General features: G+C 35.5%; 1 pseudogene; it reads right to left on the bottom strand.

Annotated features, from left to right (window-relative positions):
* Window positions 1–9,038, bottom strand: part of LOC124083225 (translation machinery-associated protein 16-like) — a 42,676-nt pseudogene extending 33,638 nt beyond the window's left edge.
* Between the last annotated feature and the right edge of the window lie 11,259 nt (window positions 9,039–20,297).

The following is a 20,297-nucleotide window of genomic DNA, read 5'->3' as shown; positions in this document are numbered from 1 at the left end:
TATCTAGCTTTTCCAGCCTGACCTTTCCTAAGATTCTGCTGGCTCTTTCATTGGGATTTAAATGAAAGGGCAAAGCATTTTGCATGAATATAGAACAGAATAGGAATGCTATAAAATCCACTAAAGCAAAAGAAACTCAGGACAACTAATGGCATTGGTTGAGTCTACCTGCTCTCAGGGAACTTCCTGTCATACATCACACAGTAAATCTCTGGAGAATAGACTGTTTATCATTTGCTGAAGAAAAGAGGCTACAAAGAATCAAAGGAAACACAATTATTTGCATATCAAAATTAAAGATTTATGCACCACTGTTTGGGGCTTTTCTATTCAAAAGTAAGAGTTGAATTGTTAGTAAACTTGTATTTAAATGTGAACTAACCCCTCCTTCAAAAAATGTTCTTCTCTGTGAAAAATAATCCCCATACCCTATGCAAACAACATTCCTACCTTTTTAACGTCTAAAGCAATCTGGCATACACCTTAGAGTTTTCATAGCTATGTAAGTCCAGATTAGAGTCAGCTCCATATAATTAAAAGGACCAATCATCAGACCCAGACCAGGGCTCCATGTCCTATCTTTCTTTTGAAGTTCTCAGTGACTTTGTTACCTTTCTTTTCCTCTATTTTTTGTTTCCTTTTGTTCTTAAAAGTTATTTTGCTTTGCCAGCCCAGTGGCACACACCTGTAATCCCAGTGTCTGGGGAGGCTGAAGCAGGAGGATCCCATGTTCAAAGCCAGCCTCAGCACCAGTGAGGCACTAAGCAACTCAGTGAGAGCTTGTCTCTAAATAAAATACAAAATAGGCTGGGAATGTGGCTCAGTGGTCAAGTGCACCTGAATTCAATCCCCAGTAATGCCCCCCCACACACACCAAAAAAAGGTATTTTGCTTTGATAAGCTTTTAAGTTTCTGAAAAGTTCAAAAAACATACCATCACATTCCACCATCCAAAATATTTTTCTATTCCTTCTACTAGAATAAATAAAATATTTCAATGATAATTAAAGTCCCCTTTGTAGTTGCATATCTTTCCATTTTTTGTTGTTGTTTCTACTATACATATATGAATCCACAAATGCTATATGGTGTTATTTGATAGACTTATATTTGCAAAGATGGTTTCATATTGCATGTATCATTCCTGCATCTTGCTTTTTTAAAACAATACTATTTTTTAATCTTTTCACTAATTGTCATATATAGTCCCTTCTTTAAAACTGCTAAAGAGGAAGCTTTGGGGTTCATCTTTCAGCAAGACGAACTGAAAAATAAAACCCTATGTTCCCAGAGCCCTAGTTTCCTGATGCCTCCAAATAACAATACACAGGACATTTTAATTTGAATGAGTTTTTCTATCAATAATCATGGGAGATCCGGAAACTAAAAGTCAGAAACATGGAAAATCATAAAATTTCAAAAATGCTAGAAAATTCAGAAAATATAGTCCATGCTATGGTTCATAATATCCTGGCTAAACTGAATTGGTAGTTGAAAACCTTACTGGTATCCTTTTCTGCCTTATTTTTAGAAAGTAGAACTAAAAAAACTATCCCCCACATTGTGACCCAAAGAGAAAGATCCTGCTCACTCTGCTTCCTGGAAGGAGGCTCGGCCCAGACTCCTGTATGAAGGACACAAAATAAATGCTACTTTAAGTGGATGAGTTGCTCTTTGAGGACCTCTGGACAGGACAGTGGCCATTTCACAGAGGAGTTTGCTGTTAAGGAGACAGTAGTTGAAAGCATGGACCCTGGAATCTAAATGCCTAAGTTTAAATGCGGGGCCTGCCTCTGACAAGTTCTTTGAACTTGGACAAGTTTCTCTATTTCCATGAGTGTTATTTTCTTATCTGTAAAATCAGAATAATAGTATAGCCTAACTCAGATGGTTGTTTGAGTATTAAGAGCCAGCCTATAACATGCCCTAGGTAAATGTTAGCAGCTATTATTACTGTTATTGTTATTCAAGGTCCTGCGTTCTCATAGTCCCCACTTCGATTCACAGTCAATGAAGAGAAATGAGCCTTATACCTCTTCCTGAGAACTTGTCATTTAGATTCAGTCAATACTCTGGGTTATCTAGTGATATTCAGTTTTAAGGGCAAGCTGAGCTAAAAATCCATACATGAATATAGGTTCAAAAGTTGATATCTCACTTACATGCAGTCCCATATATTTTCAGGATTAAAAAATCAGCATCATTACCTTCAAGAAGTTTCGTGGATTCACACCAGAATGCCAACTAGGGAATCAATATTTTAGCAATAATGAAGCCTGAAAAGGTGGCCCCCAAGGAGCACCCTGACACCTGGAGGAGGCAGTTATTTGAGCCAGTTATTTACTGGCTATGAAGACAATGGTCAACAAAGAAAATGTTTATTAGAGGCTCCCTTAGTCTTACCAAACCAAGCCCACCTGTGTGGAATTGTGGTGACACTCCCAGAAGTAAGATGGTTAAAATAACAGTTGGGTCACTTGACAAATTATGGAAATGTATTCACCATGATTTTTCTTTATAGGAAGAGATTCCTATGATAATATCATGGTGAAAAACTTTTACAAATTCTTAGAAGTTTGGACTTCTTTGGAGTTTTCAAGTGGAGAAGCTACCTCTGCCCATCATGGACATCTTCGACAATAACCATTTCCTGTAACTCTGAAACTCATAAACAATCAAAGTCAATATGCAGAAGAAAACAAAAGACATGAGTTCTTGCCAGGCATAGTGGTACAAGCCTGTAATCCCAGCAGCTTGAGAGGCTGAGGCAGGAGGATCTCAACTTCAAAGACAGCCTCAGCAAAAGGGAGGTGCTAAGCAACTCAGTGAGACTCTGTCTCTAAAATACAAAATAGGGCTGGGGATGTGGCTTAGTGGTCAAGTACCCACCCCTGAGTTCAATCCCCAGTTCAAAAAAAAAAAAAAAGACATGAGTTCTAAAACAGAAAGGAATTTACAAGGCCATTTGCAATTTGAGAAATTATACAAATGGAAAAACAGAAGAAATTCTTGTTGTAGCAGCACATAAGTTAGGATTCAGGGAGCCACTTAAAAACAAAAAATAAATCTGCACCTGCCCTAAGCATATACTTTGAGAGTCAAAAGTTTTCTTAACTGAGTTCAATACACATCCTAGAACTTGAACTTTATGGCTATGATAACACAGAGATAGTGAAGTGTTAGGTATCATGTTGGATGCCTCTTCAGCCAGCTGTTTGATAATGGGTGGGGGGATGAGGGTCTGGGGGGCCTAAACCTACTTGAAGAGGTTGTTGACCACATTTGTGGTCCCACCTGCTGGTTAAAATTTTTATGGGAGGTAATGTTGTCGTGTGACTTGGGTTATAAACTGATTATTCATGAGGCATGTTCCTCAGATTAAGGGAAGTTTCAATCTTTAAGTTGCTTCCTGGAAAGTTTTGTTCTCTGTTAATAATTGGTCTCTCTGTTAACAGAGTTGATTCACTGTAATTAATCCCTCAACATCACCACATCTATCCTTCATAGCGTAGGTGTCAATGTCCAGCTGGACTTGAAACAGACTGAGAAAGATCACTTTATTATTATTATTTGAAGAGACACATGGTATAACCATGATAGGAATTTTCAATACTGATAAAATTAGGGTCTAGATTCTTTTAAGTCTTTTAAAAAATGTTGGTGTGATTTCAGATCACCATTTCCATATTTGCCAGTCTCATTGTATTTTAGAACATCAAACTCATTTAAGTAGATCAAATTTCTCATAGCCCAAGACTCATCTTCTTCCCTTAGCTGCTAAAACATTCCATTTTCATGTGACTTAACTTTGAAAGAAAAGTTACAGCCCATAAAAAAGGATTTTACTACAATGTGGAGTAAAATACATACTAATTATAAAATTCATAATAAACATAAATCCTGTGTATGAAGGACTTGGGTGAATTTGAGCCATAAGACAAAAAAAGAAGCTGATTTCATATTTGCTAAATATTAATTCTCTACTGAGCCATGAAATGGATTAAAGTTCTAAAAATAAATATTAATGGGGAGTTTCTGCCAATACTATCCAAGAGAATACATTTTAATAGTAAACATATCAAGTGAGATTTTTTTTCCTCTGGCATTAATATAAGCTAAAACTCCCTTTTAAAAAGAAATCCTTTACTAGTTTGAATTATTATAACCTCTACATTTGTTATCCTTCAAACATTGATTATTTGGGACCCAGAAAGTCTTCCTAACCTTTCAGTGTTTTGCAAAAGCTCTATGCACATCCCTGTCAAATTTCTGCATGTTGACTTAGTTTTGATGAACATCTTGGTAGCTTTAATAGAAAATTTTGTACGCTAGATTTTTCTCTGCCACTTCATGACATCATTTTAGATAAATTCATAAAAAGAACAATGGCCGAAATGCTTAAGATTCTACCACTTTAACAGAATTGTCATTCTCATTCTTGATTTACCCAAACAAAAAAAATTAATTCTAACTTCTAGAGGTAATTACAGAATTTATATATTCATAGAAAACCAGTGTACAAGTAGATGATATCACAATTTGATATTTATGAAATGCCAGTTTTCCATAAATATAGAAAATCAGCAATTATCACTGGAGCTGTTTATTAACATTTGGAAGAAAATAAATAACAAATGGGTTCCTTATTCATTAAAATTCTTCAATAATATAACAACTGTACCCGCCTTAAAATAGTCCTATGTGATATACATGTTTTGACTTCACAGCCTCTTACACTAGTCAGATTACATTTAAAGTAATACTTCCCAAAATATTCTCATTACCTTTTCCTTATATTTTCTTAGATAGCTACCAATTCTAACTTTTCTTTATTTGCATGTGTGTACGGGTGTGGGTGATTTCCAAACACAATTGTGTGCTGTCTTAGCCAGAATTGTGGGTGAGGTACTAAGATGGAAGAGCACAGATTTTCCCATAACTGAGATGTAGGTAGACATAAGCTGAGCTGGTCATTTTGTTCTTGTGTCAAGAGGACAAGGAGATGAGAGTGCTCAGGTGGACTGCTCTGCTGTCCTGAGGAAGCAACCTTCCAGGGCATAAGAATGGGTATGTTTACTTATTCACCATTTGAGCAAATAAGTGGTACCTTTTTTAATCATCACAAACCACTGAATGTTCTGAAAGAGCACTGTAGTATCCCAAATTGCCCCTTTGGTCCAACCTCCAGAAGTTTTGTGGGGTTTTGGCTTGTGGTTATTTCTATTTCGCCCCTCTGAAAGTCAAGGGGGTTTTAGGTGGCCATCCCTCTTGTTAGGATTCCTTTCAACTCTAACTCAGGAGCGATTGTAAGATACTGGTTTCTAGCCAGTATGTTTTAAGTGCGGGGTTGTAGTTTTTGAAGGAAGAAAGGAAGAAACAATGCACAAATAAAAAAAGATTAGGTATGTTGTCTAGAATATCACAGTTGTTGGCCATCTACTACTTTTTTGAGGGATTTAGGGTGAATGTAGAATGCTGAAAGGCAAGCCACTAGATCACAGGTTGTCACCGATTTAGAGCTCAGGTGCTGAACCCTTCTGAGCTCCACCAGGGCCACACACAGGATCTCTCCTTTATCATTTGTGGCTACCTGGATTATTTGGGTTGCAAACATACATTTTGGCATCATCAGATCTTAGAGTTGGAAGAAAATGTAAAGGTCTGTCAGATTGACCTTCCCAATCTCTTCTATCTTGTATCTGATGCATGATTATTCAGGATTTTTTTCTCCTTAAAAAATCAGCTATTACAATCGTTGCCAAATATCTAGATAATTTCCATATTTGTTTACATGTTTTTAAAGAAGAAAAAATGTCCTCATCATCTAGATTAATTTTTACTGCACAGCTGTTTTATAGATACATGTAAATCATACTTATAAGGTTTATTCTGTAACTCATTTGTTTAATCTGCTATCTTATGAATGCCTTTCTCTGTCAATAAATACTTACATAGTCGCCTTAAAGACTGTGCAGTGTGTGGATTTGCCAACATCTATTCGAGCAATGATGCTGGGTAAATGTGATGTTTCATATTGTCTTATATTTTAAACAATGGAAATATGAACACATTTCTTTGTAAAATTTTCCATTTATTTCTCTGAAAAAGCAGCTCAGCTTCTTTTTTTCAACTTTTCTATTGATAGGAAATTTTGTATATCCTGAGGCAAACTTTTCATTGTTGGACAGTTCCAATTCAAATAAAAGCTACTCTTGATTCTGGAGAACAAATCTAATTCCTCTTTCAGTGAACAGCTTTTTTTTAATACTCTGCACATTATATAGGCCCTCATTATCCAGACTTAGGAAGCTGGCATGGAATAAATATTTATGGATCTCCCAGAAAGTGAAAGGGACTATTTTTGGTTTGGTTTTGGGTTTTCTCCCCAGCTATATTGAAGTACAATTGACAAATTAAAAATTGTATATATTTAAGACTTACAATGTGATGTTTTATTATGTAGACTGTGAAATAGTTAAATCAAGCTAATAAACATATCCATTACCTCACATACTATCCTCTGTGTATGTGTGTGTGTAGGGGTGGGTGTGTGGTGAGAACATGTATGATCTACTATCCTAACAGATTTCAATATACAGTACAATATCATGAACTATAGTCACTACTCTGCACTTTAAGAACTCTAGATGTGCTTTCATCATGTAAAACTGCAACTTTTTTACTCTTTGTCTGGGTACTCCTCACTCCTGTCTCCCACCAGCTCCAGGTAATCACCATTCTACTTTCTCCTTCTGTAACTTTGTAGATTCTACATATAAGTAAGATCACGTAGTATTCTCCTTTCTGTGCCTGACTTACATAACGTCACATAATGTATTATAGGTTCATACACGTTTTCACAAATGACAAGGTTTCCTTCTTTTTTTAAGGTTGTATAATATTCCATTATATATAAATAGATACATTTTTTTCACCCATCATTTGTTGATGGACAATTAGGTTGCTTCGTTATCTTGGCTATTATGAATAATGCTACATGGAAGTGCAGATATTTTAGAACACTTTTTAATGAAATAAATTTTATTTTTAATTTTCAGAAGTAAAAAAATTACAACACTTTATATAAACTGTTAGCATGACAGTTGATATCTAGTTAACCTCATACAACATTAATATTTTTTTTCCTTTTTTAAAAATACTCAAATACACTTGCATCACACACTTTAAAGGACATTCTAAAGATTGCTTGCATTTAACAGTTTCTGTGAATAACAAAATCTAGTGTATCCATGTTTTTCATGAGACTTGCAGAATTGTTATATGTCAATTTTTAACGTCTTAGTAGAAACCTTATTTTTCACAATGAGAAAGCAGAAAACAATATATAATCAAAAGCAACAAATCTGAATCATTTGTTCTCTTTGTCAAAAGACAGCAGATTAAGTATGGGGATCAACATAACCATAAACACAGACTATTTGTTTCTAAATTTTAGCTCTGGCTCAGGAGATAATAAACAATAATGTATAATTTATTGGTGAATATAAATTCCCTATGAAACTCCCCCCTATTTTATAGGGAAAGGAATTAGATTCAATGTTTAAGAGAAGAATCAGTGTAACACAATTTTTCTTTTATCACAACTCGAGAAATATCCACAGGAACCTCTTAGAAAACAGGTTATTGTCCATTCACCCCCTTTGCCAGGGTAGGCAATCCTAAATCCACATAAAGAAAATAATTCAAAACATTGTTTTATTGTTGTTCTCACACATGTTGCTTTTTTTCTGTGCAAAATTCAGATTAGATTCCTTTGGAAGATCATTTCTGCTACAGTTTGGATGTGGTTTAAGTGTATCCTTCAAGGGCTCACCTACTAGAAGCCTGGTCCCCAGTGTGTAGGTGTTAAGAGGTGATGGTACTTTTAAGAGGTGGGCCTTGTGAGAGGTCATTACAGGCCCCTCCCACTCTGTGGTGTCCTGTCTCACCATCACATGGTCTCTCCCTCCCACCACCATCCCCCACATGGATTTTCATTTCATCTGCTATAAAGTGATATAGCTAGAGGGGCCCTTGCCAGAACCAGTGGTATGCTACTTGTAGACTTTCAGCCTCCAAAAACATAAGCTAAATAAATGCCTTTTTTAAAGTAAGTAACCTAGCCTCAAGTATTTCATTATAGTAATTGAAAACAGACTAATAAAACTTCTATTTTATCAATTTAATGTAAAAGCAACCTTCAATTTTAAATAAAAATCATAACATCATTTTTTAAACTGCAAATGGTTCTCTGTGACAAAATAAGTTAAATAGCAAATTCTTGTATCTAGACAGTTATTTGCCACAATTAATGAGTGTGACTTAAAGCTCTCAAGTTATTCATTTTCAATTCAAGTAAAAACAATGATGCTATTGGAGTCATTCCTTCTTCTGAGTCTTTAATTCACCTTTAGTTCCAATTCCCCTTTTTCTTTGTCTATAGTTAAAAACAGTTTTCCTCTTGCTATTCTTAGAAATTGCCTCCATTAGCACAAAGTTTTCTCATTTGAATGGTTGGCAATTTCTTCAGATCAAAATTCCACTCCCTAAATTTTTTTTTAAATAATGATTTTTCCTGAATCATTTCTTTTTTTTTTATTGGTTGTTCAAAACATTACAAAACACTCCCTAAATTTTTCAGATTATTTGCATTGAAAATGTCTGGGATCTCAAGGCCATAGCCTTCTTACCGCTCTGGCTCACGCTCCATCATCTGCTTGATGACTGTTTCCCCGGAATAGTTTGCCTTCCCTGCCCATCCTTGATGCTGTTATGTAACTCAATCTTCTCCAGCTCACTGCTGAATCTATTTAAGTGCCTTTCAGTTAATTCATGAACATCTTTCTTTGAATATCCCATTTAGAGGGATACAGATGATTTTGAAATCACTACAGTTTTTCACTGATAAGGTTGAAATGCAAGGTCTTTTCATTCTTCAATTCTTTTTTTTTTCCTCTCATAATCTGAGCTGCTTTTCTACTATATGGATGGATGACTTTTTCCCCCCAGCCTATATTTCTTCCCTTTTGTACTTCAGGGAGAAGGGTTCAGGAAAGCTGGCGAGGGTCACCACTATGGTGACCTCCAGGAGGCTGCAGAGAATCTCTGCACTTCAAACCTGACATTAACGGACCTGGCTTCAGCAACTAATACCGGTATTCTGGTCTGAGCACATGTGGACCCAATTTCTACAACACATTGATTTCATATCCTTTGTTTATATACCTAGAAATTAAATACTGGTTCATATGGTAGTTCTGTTTTTTAATTCTTTGAGGAAACTTCATACTGTTTTCCTCAATGGCTACACCAATTTACATTCCCACTAACAGTGTACAAGTGTTCCCTTTTCTCCACATCCTTACCAACACTTGCTTTTTGTCTTTTTGGCAGTTGTTTTAAGCCATAGCTTTTATGTACATGATGATAGCTAAGAATTACCATTACTCAGAAGTTAAGCTTTCTATATACCCTACCTCCTGTTAGATGATTCCCTAATAGTTCCATCTGTCTTTAAATGTTTTAACATAGAACTAGAGTTACATAGGTGTTGTATATGGTAAAATGTCATAATTTCAACTGATGTCTAAAATGATGCAAAAGATCATCTTTTTTTTTATACTTTAGTGGAAATGGCAGAGATTGACAATTTTTCTCCACTGTTCATTGTCTCTTCTCTTTTAGTAACAGAAGAGAGCATTACAAACAGAAAACTGCATTTTCCCCAACCTTCTTTGCAGCTATGTTGGGTATATACCAATGTTTCTGAAAATGGGATATCATTGAAAGTTTTCTGTGGATCTTCCAACTTAGTGGGAATTGACTCAACTGGCATGAGCATCTCTTCTGTTCTTTCCCTTATTTCTACTACATGATGGCTGGTACCTCAGCAGCCCTCTTGGACAATGAGATAATCTTGCAGTTGGAAGTCATGCTTTAGGATGGCAAACCAAAAAGCTAAGAGAATCCTGGTGTCTAATAACCATAAACCTTGCACATCAGGGATCAGTTCCCTATTTCTAGACTTCTTTTGGGTGCAAGAGAAATAACATCTGTATCATTTAAGCCACTGATTTTTAAACTAGTCTTTTCTTTTACTGGCTACTAAGTGCATCATGCAATGCCTAACAGATACAGGAGGAAAAGCCCTGGTGCTAATAGAGAGTAATAATCATTTTTTGCTCTCCCTGGTTCTCATCTGAATTTATGACAAATTCATAACAGACAAAAAGAAAAACTCTGTCAAAGAAAGCCACATATCAAAAGTACATATCATCATTTTGGAGTGACATTTCTTGATTTGTGTACTAATTCTTATAACATGTATTCAACATGTGCCCTAGCCTAGTGTAAGCAAGACATTCACAATATCCCTCATACATTTAATAGTCTACTTAGAAATTGGTGACTGTGATTACATTTTTAGTAACTCAAATTCCTTTCGATGCTTCCTATAAGTGCCAGAGGCAAGACAGTTTGGTTACAACAAAGACAAAGGTTGAAGTAAAATGTGAGAGAGATGAGGGGGGGAGAAAGCTGCTGATGTCTAGGACTCCATCAGTCTCACGTAGATGTCTGTTTCTTAGAAGGAATAAGTACGAAAAATACAAGGGAAAAGAAAGATTTAGATGAGGAAAATAGAAGAGAATAAAGAAAGGAAAATAAAAGAGATTTTTAAAATTCACCAGTTATGCCCTGACTCCTAATATAATGTGGCTGCAAAGCCCCTTGGGTCCCCTTTCTTAATTATTCTTTTTGCTTCTTCCTTGGGACCAATGAGGCAAGGACTATAGAAAATCTAAGGGGATGATGGCAAGCACTATTCAACAATCAGAAGGGACACAGACGGAAGGAAAAGGAAGAGGGGTTCCAGTCTCCTTCTCATGGTCAGAGAGAACTCATGAAGTTTGCTGTTTGCAGTGACTGTCATTAATATATATATTCCTCTGTTTGATTTCCATTTTAAATTCCTTTTCCTATTATGCAGAAAATTGAATGATATTAACATAAATAGTCAATTTAAATGTAAGATAACAATGATGAGAATGATTCAAACAGCAATGTCATGAATCTATTTTAAATTAACTTTGTAAAAATAGGTTTAAATTTCATTCAATGTATATTTTAACAGGGTTATAAATTCAGAAAATAACAATGGAAGTTCCAAATTTAAGAGTACCTCTAATCATAGCTTAACAAGTTGCCAAGAGAGCAATTATACATGAATTTTAATGCCATTAATAGTAGTCGTTTCCAGCTGGAAAACTTAAGGGAAGAAAAATGTTTATCTTTTTCTCCAAATGTCAAGAAGAAATTAAAGCCTTCTGATGGTCATGGGAGATGGTGTTGGAGTGAAGTTCTGTCTTGTGTGTAATGCTTGCTTCTGTTATATAGAAAATGCAAAGAAGGGTGGGGCTGGGGCTCAGTGGTCCAGTGCTCACCTAGCATGTGCAAGGCCCTGGGTTCCATTATCAGCACCACATAAAAATAAATAAAATAAAGGTATTGCGTCCAACACTAAAAAAATAAATGTTTAAAAAAAGAAAATGCAAAGAAATAATGTTAAGGGGGAACAAAACCCAAGGGGATTTTTTCCCAGGACAACTGTTAAGAAGGTATTCCCCAAAATTACCCCAATAGAGTACCATCCAACACCTACAAAATCAACAATGACCATAGTCACCCAGTGTAGCTCAAAAGACTTAATATGCCTCTAAAAAGATTTCAACTGTAAACTACATTTATTCAAAAACTTTGCTAATATGAATTGCTTATGTTACAGTTAAATGTGCTCTAGGTTTTCCTATTTTTTAATAAAAAGTATATATATATATATATATATATATATATAAATTAAATGTTTATTTTTTAGGTGTAGATGGATACAACACAATGCCTTTATTTTTATGTGGTGCTGAGGATTGAACCCAGGTCCCGCCCGTGCTAGGGGAACGCTCCACCGCTCAGCCACACTCCCAGCCCCCTATATATTTTATGATTATTTACAATGGTGAGGATGAGGAAGGAAGCAAAACACCTTTGTTCTCATTGTAATATAACAACAAAACTCTAAAAACAATTAAAATACTTGTCCCTTGGGCTAATGAAGAACAGAGAATACAAGGAAGCCTTGATTAACAGCACTCTAGAGAAAGAAACACCTCATAGGTGATAAGAGTTCTAGAAGTTTCCATCTCCAGGGCTGTTGCCTGTCTGTAGGGGATAGAGGGAGAAGTTGCCATAGATGAGGAAACTTTGCAGGAACAAAGACAGTCTGGGCAGACAGAATGGATTAGAATACAGAAGAGACCTAAATGCAAACTGCCTGAACACCCTTCTCTTTCCATCCTTAACCCTACCTTGAATTTTGCAAAGAAATTCAATGAAGAAAGGACTGGAAATTGGGGGTTCTTGCACGTACATTCTTGAGTCCTGAAAGAGATGAACCTAAAAGTCAACCAAAAATATCAGAAACCACAGGCTAACCCCTCCCTGCTTAAGTCCTGATAAGACCAAAACCAGAGGTGACACAGTAGTTTGGGGGTTGGGCTAATCATGAGCGATTTTAATCTAATTAAAACTGAAGCCCGATTTCAGAACTACACTGCTTTAGGAGAAATCTGAGTGAACTGGCTCAGCCTCACTGCCAGATAAAGGAAAAGGTTTAAACATTCTGGAAAATCAGTAAAATGAAATAAAAAGTGTCTCCTCAGCCCTCACTATTTATTATACAGTGTTCAGAGGACAGTACAAAATGACAAGGCACGAGAACAAGAAGGAGAATGTAAGACATATTAAAGGAAAGCATATTTAATAAAAACATTGGAATTAGCAGAAGACTTTAAAATAATTATTTTGAATATGCTAAGGAATTTACAGGAAATGATGGCCATAATAATAAAGAGGAGAGATATTTCGGGAAAATAAAACTATTTTTAAAGCACCAAAGCCACATTCTAGAAATGAATAATGCAGTATCTGAAATTAAAACAAAAACAACAAGCAAACAGACAAACATTGGATAGTCTTAAAAGCAGATGAGGCATTTCTAAAGGAAGAATCATGACCTTGAAAACAAGTCAACAGAAATTATTCAAACTGAGTCAGGAAGAGAAAAAAAGACTTTAAGAAAAACAAACAGAGCACCGGTCACAAGATATGAAGAGGACAAACTTATTTGTGCTTAAATAACAGCTATATCCATGCAGATACCATTCAGAAATGGAGACGCATTGGGGAGAGTGAGTGGTGCATCTCATGGTGGTATTCTTTTGTTTTTTATTTTTTAATCTGCCAAAAATCTATAATCAATTCAGAAGAAAAAGTGGGAAGAAATGAAGGTGATATAAAGACATTTTCAGATAAATGAAAGCTGAAAGAATTATGCAGCAGCAGATCCACACTATATCAGAAATGTTTCAGGGAAAGGAAACAATATCTGATGGAAATACGAGTATACACAAAGAAGAGGGCCAGACGGCAAATATTTGAATAAATATAAGTATTAATTTGCTTATTAGTTTTTAAAAAGCAGTTTACTATTACAAGCAGATATTAATAAAGCTTATGGAGTTTATTACATATGTAAAAGTCAAATTATTGACCACCATAGTGTGTGATGGTTAATTTCACATGTCAACTCACTTATCTGGACTAAAAGGTGCCCAGATGGCTGGTAAAACATTATTTCTGGGTGTCTATGAGGATGTCTTTGGAAGAAATGAGCATTTGAATAGTGGTCTGAATAAAGAAGATACTTTCACCCATATAGTTAGCACCATCCAGTCCATCAAGGACCCCCACCCCCCAAAAGAAAGTAGGGAGGAAAAAAATTCACTATTCTCCTTATTTGAGCTAAGATATCTATCTTCTCTTGCCCCTTTAGACATTAGTAGTCCTAATTCTCAGGCTTTTGAACTCAGAGAAAACTTACACCATCAATGCTCATCCCCCATTCTCAGGCCTTGGGATTTAGACTGAATTACACCCCTGGTTTTCCTAGTTCTCCAGATTACAGGTGGCAGACTATGGAACTTCTTGCCTCCCTAATGAAGTAAGCCAAGTGCCATAATAAATATAAATGTGTGCACACACACACATTCACACACACACACACACCCATTGTTTCTCTTCCTCTGGAGAAACCCTATTAATACAAACAGCCAAAACAGAAGAAGTAGCAAATATGTTCAGTAAGACTGCAGGCCTACTGCATGGCAGTGTCCGAGACAGTACTAAAAACTGTCAGATTCCTGTAGCGATAAGAGTAGTGAGTTAGGAGGACTGCAAGGATCTGAACATCATGTTAGGTTAGAACAAGAGAATTTGATGAATTTTGACATAGTTGCTAAGTGTCCCGCCTCTTAGATGGCAGAATAAGCAATAAAGGGAATTATGATTCTGAACTTAATTATGGCCAATAAGGCAACACTTGTTCATGAATTGAAAGTGACACAAATCTTGGAAGACAGTGACATTTGTGATAATAACAGAAGTGGACAGGTCTGGATGGTCAGAATCATCAATGCCATCAAACTGTGGGCTTCAGATCTCCAGCAACGGTGAGACCTGTGAGAATGGCAGAATCCAGACCCCCAATACAGAATTGTGGAGTCAGACTCTGCATTTTAACAAAATCCTAAATGATTCCTCTTCAAATTAAAGTTCAGAATCCCTGCTCTAGGATGCTTTTTAAATTTGGATTCCTGAGTTCCCTGAAAGATTTGTTGAATTACTCACTGTGAAGATGACTCCTAAAATCTGAATATTTGCTGCGCTCACCAGGTTCATCTCTATGCACTAATAGTTGCCTATCATTGTCATAAGATTAAGATTTTCCTAAGTCAAGTCCTTAAAATGTAGTCCTTAGAGATGCTCCTTGAATAAAAAAAGGTTCTCAAGCAAAATGGGTGCTAGAAACTGTTTTATTCACTGTCTTTGAAATTGATGTTCTGAGAAGTCTTTTAGGAAAACATGCTGCAAGGTGAACCAGAGTTTCAGAGGTATTCAGTAACGGAAGTCCATTTTCTACTTACTTTCACCCCTCTTAACAGCAAAAGCTCATGAAATATTTCCATGCATGTTCTTTATGTATGTAACTTGGAAATTTTGAAACCTTCCAAGGTTTCAAAATTCTTGACTCCTAAAAGTTCAGAGGAAGTTCAGGAAGGATTCCCATGACTCAAGAATCCAAAGGAAAAACTGGTTCAGAATAGAATTTTTAAAATATACAGTAGTTCTCCACTATCCATAAGTAAGGGAGGTCTTAGGCATATGTTTCAAGACCCCCAATGGACACCTTAATCTATGGATAGTACAATATATATACACACACATACACACACATAGTATATATATATATATATATAGTATGTGTGTGTATGTTTATATATAGTATACATACATAGTTTATATATATATATATATATACACACATAGTATACATATATATGTATATATATATATATATATATATAAACATACACACACATACTATGTGTGTATGTGTGTGTATATATATTGTAATATATATATATATATAGTACCTACACACACATACTATGTGTGTGTATGTGTGTGTATATATATTATACATATATGTATGTGTGTGTATCTACACATATATACACTATGCTTTTTCCTCAACAGGTACATCTATGATAAAGTTTGTTTACAAATTAAGCACAGTAAGAGATTAACAATAACTAATTACAAAATAGAGAAATTTGAATAACATACTATAATAAAATTCTAGCATTATTACCTTCATGTTTGGGGGCCATTATCTTTAAAAAATAAGGGTTACTTGTATACAAGCACAGTATAGTACAACAATTGATCTGATAATGGAGACTGATACTAAATGACTAACAAATGGTTAGAGTAACTGCATGGAAAAACTGAACAAAGGCATGATTTGTGTCCCAGCCAGGCTGGAGCAGGATGGCAAAAGATTTCATCACACCATTCAGAATGACACACAATTTAAAAGTTGTGAGTTAATCTGGAATTTTCCATTTAATATTTCTAGTCTCTGGTTGACTACTTGTAACAGGAACTGTAAAAAGTCAAACTATGTAAGAGAGGTCACTTCTATATGTCATTCGATGGATACTGCAAACTGTGGCAATGCACAGGCAGGGAGAGGGAAACTCACAGGACCACACAAGCTTCTCCTTGGAGGTCACTTTTAGATGGGCCTAGGACCAAGAATTTTAAGGATGACATTATAATAATGGACACTTAAGAACCAGAAAAAATCAAAGTTTGAAGCCTTGGTTAAGGAAAACTGTTGTTTGTTGATTAACCTGGAATAGTAGAGAGATGTGTGCTCTCATATTGGTTCTGGCACTAGCCATATGTGGGGTGTCCAAGGGTCCCCTGTCCAGTGAGGGCCACACCTCTAAACAAGAGAGATAGTGTCCTTTATTTCTGAGCTTCCTGTTCTTGATTCCCAATGTTACTCATCTCACACTCAGATTAAATGAAATCCCTATTAAAAAACCAATGACACTCTTCACAGAACTAGAAAAAAAATAGTCCTAAAATTTATTTGGAAGAAAACCTAGAATATCAATACAATATTGAACAAGAAGAGTAATACTGAAGGCATCATATATCTGATCTCAAATTATACTACAGAGTTATAGTAATAAAAACAGCCATGATTTTGTGACATGAAGATCAATGGAATAAAAGACACAGAGACAAATTCACATAGATACAGTCAAATGATCCTCAACAAAGGTGCCAAAAACTATATTGGAGAAAAGACAGTCTTTTTAATACATAATCCTGAGAAAAACTCTATGTTCATATGTAGAAGAATGAAAATAGATCCTTTTTAATATTTTTTTTTTTTTTTTTTAGTTTTCGGCGAACACAACATCTTTGTTTGTATGTGGTGCTGAGGATCGAACCCGGGCCTCACGCATGCCAGGCGAGTGTGCTACCGCTTGAGCCACAACCCCAGGCCCCTAAAAATAGATCCTTATCTTGTACCTTGTACAAAGTGGATCAATGTCCTGGGAATTAGATAAGAAACACTGCAAATTCTAGAAGAAAACATAGGGTCAATGTTCCCATATATTAGCACAGGCACCAACTTCTTTAATAAGATTCCCAAAGCTCAAGAAATATAAAAGCTTCTACAGGGAAAGGAAACAATTAAGAACATAAAAAGAGGGCTTACAGGATGGGACAAGATATTTACAGAATGAGACAAGATATTTACTCCTCTGGCAGGGAATTAATATCCAGAATATATAAAGAACTCAAAACTCTTAACACCAAAAAAAAAAAAAAAAAAAAAAAACCAAATAACCCAATCAACAAATAGGCAAAAGAGCTAAAAAGATATTTCTCAAAAGAAGAAATTCAAATGATCAACAATAAATAAATTAAAAAAAAATTTGTTCAACACTCTTAGCAATCAGAGAATTGCAAATTAACACTAAGATTTCATCTCACTCTGGCTAGAATGGCTATCATCAAGAATACAAATAATAATAAATGCTAGTGAGGATGTGCAAAAAAAAAGAAAAAGAAGCTACTCTCATGTACCTTTTTGTTGGTGGGACTGCAAAGTAATATCACCTCTTTGGAAAGTAGTGTGGAGATTCCTCAAGAGACTAGGAATGAACACACTATTTGACCCAGCTATCCCACTCTTTGAAATCTATCCCAAAGAACTAAAATAAACATACTATAGTGATATATGCAAAACAATGTTTATAGCAGCACAATTCACAATAGTCAAGTTATGGAACCAGCTGTGTTCCTGTCAACAGGTAAATTGGTAAAGAAATTGTATACACACGCACACACACACACACAAAATGCAGTTTTACTCAGCCATAAAGAAGAATGAAATTATGTCATTTGCTGGTAAATGGATGGGACTGGAGAACATACTAAGTGAAGTAAACCAGACACAGAAAGTTGAGGGTCTAGTGTCTTCTCTTATAGGTAGAAGCTAGAGAGAAATAAGGATTTTTTTTTTTTTAAAGAGAAAGTCTCATGAAAATAGAAGGGAGAACAGTGGAGTAGAGGAAGAGGATCCAGGAGGAGGGAGGAGGGAGAGAAGAAGGTAGTTCTGGGGAATTAAATGAAGCAAATTATGTTACATGCATTCAGAAATATGTCAAAATGAACCCACAATTATGTAAAACTATAATGCAATAATAAAACATAAAAAGAATAACTATACTCAAACTTATCACACTTCTTTTTCTGCCTTATTAGAATTTTGTGGGAATCAACACGAAGGGCATTGAATGCTTGTCATGTCTGGAAGCTATGCTTTGTAGCCCATCTACAATCATATATCAAAACAAAGATTTAGGTAGATTGATGATGTGCCTTCTCATTCTACATACCTCCAGGAGATGACTTCTTTTTTAGCTGCTTCTCTTCTTTCCCCTGAGTAAAGAAGATGGATTAAAGTTACATTGGAGAAGGAGGATACTTTCCAATAGTTCATAAAGTTGAAAAATCCACAAAAATAGAAATTTTGGGAAAATACTAAAAAGCCTGCACTTGCTATTCCTTGACTTAGAAAAATGTAATATTAGCACCAGTGTTTGCATTTGAGGTTTTATAAAGCAGCTGATGGGCAAACCGCTTATTTCTCTAATTTTGTGGGAACACAAGCACATATTCATCAATTAACAATACAATAAAAATTTAAGGAATGAGACCTAGTAGAAATTCTGCTGTTGAATCACATGCTGTGACATAATCAATACACACGTTCAACATGTTTTTTCATATACTTTAAACATGGTTTTACTCCACATTTTTGACCCAAGCAAAAACCCTGCATTTTAATAGCATTTAATACATAAGTGCTATGTTTGTTAATCTCCATAATGATATGAAACTTATAAGCCACATCACAAATATGATTTTATTGCCATAATAACTAATGGCTAAAATTACAAAAATAACAATGTGCTACAATATTTTGGTGGTGATTAAAAACAGAAAGCCAGACTGTTAGGACTGCAGGAAAACTGTCAGAAAATAATAAAGCAGAGTTGACAAAACAGAGGCCAGCAGCCACATGCTGGACATTCACACCTTTACTTGATTTCTATTTGAAGTGAGCAGTGTATTTTAAATGGTACTGCTATTAGTAAATGTTAGGTTGATTGATACAAACAGCTTGGAGTCTTGCCCCCCATTTTATTCAATATTGACGTACTTGACCAAATACTTCAAACATTTAACTTCGCAACTCTCCTCTTATCAAAACTTTTAAAACTAGAAAGGATATTGAGAATAATATAATTCAATGAATTCACAGGTTTTGGGGGACCAACAAAGGTCGTGAACTTTTTATGATAAGACAAGACAATTTTTTCCTTCAAAAATAACTACTATCCATATACTATGATATCATAAAGCAAAGTTTATTTTTACAATAAAAAAGAGAACATCTTTTTCCAAGAAAGGCCACTTAGCAATCTTCCAGTAATAAATATATAATGATGTTAGATGTAACATTATCTTTTCCATTTTTTTAATTTGCCACTGACCAGTGAAAATTTCCTCATAGACTGACGCAGGCTCTCAGACTGGCGTCTGGAAGCCACTGACCTGGTTCAACTTTTCATTCTAGAAATGAGGATATGGCTTTGTGATGTTCCCAAAGTTGAGTGGCTGGTAACAGCCAAAGTCCATCTCCCACTTTCCAAGCCAAAACCAGGGTTCTACTTTATCAATTGCCAGAAGATGCTGTGTCAGAAGGCTTTTCTGGGGCCAGGAAAATTCTGGCTTGGGGTATAACCTTGCTAACAAACTTCTCCAAACTCCTATCCTAGTGCCTTCCACATTAGAAAATGTGACTAGAGTTCTTTGGTTCTGTCTTCTCCTTCTTTCAGCATGCAAGTTGCTGCATTGGCATGCAATGCCCCACTTAAGAATATGGAAATGTCACATGGAAGATGGTCAGATGTTGGCTGATGACACTCACAATTCCCTTTATAGCCCTCACAAAGCCAGGCCCACTGATTCTCTCTTTGAGGCCAGGCCTAGAAAAGGGGATGCGAGTTTGCAGTATAGAAAACAACTTAGAGCCAAAAAATTAATTGAAAAACAAATTAAGTCTTTATTGTCATCTCTTGGAAATGCCAAAAAATTCATAAACCACAATAAATCTTTTCCAAAAAAAATTTATTTGCAGTCCTGGGCCCCCCTATTGCATGCACAGGTCCTCCAGGCCACAGCAGATCCTACTGCTCTTTCCTATTATTATTTGTATTTTGCATAGTAAGGAACCAAATAAAGAATGGATA

The sequence above is a fragment of the Marmota monax genome, unplaced genomic scaffold, assembly GCF_021218885.2.
Source record: "Marmota monax isolate L192 unplaced genomic scaffold, Marmota_monax_Labrador192_F-V1.1 WCK01_AAM20220418_F8-fsc00013, whole genome shotgun sequence".
Lineage (NCBI taxonomy): Eukaryota > Metazoa > Chordata > Mammalia > Rodentia > Sciuridae > Marmota > Marmota monax.
This window is presented reverse-complemented; position numbering and strand designations above follow the sequence as displayed.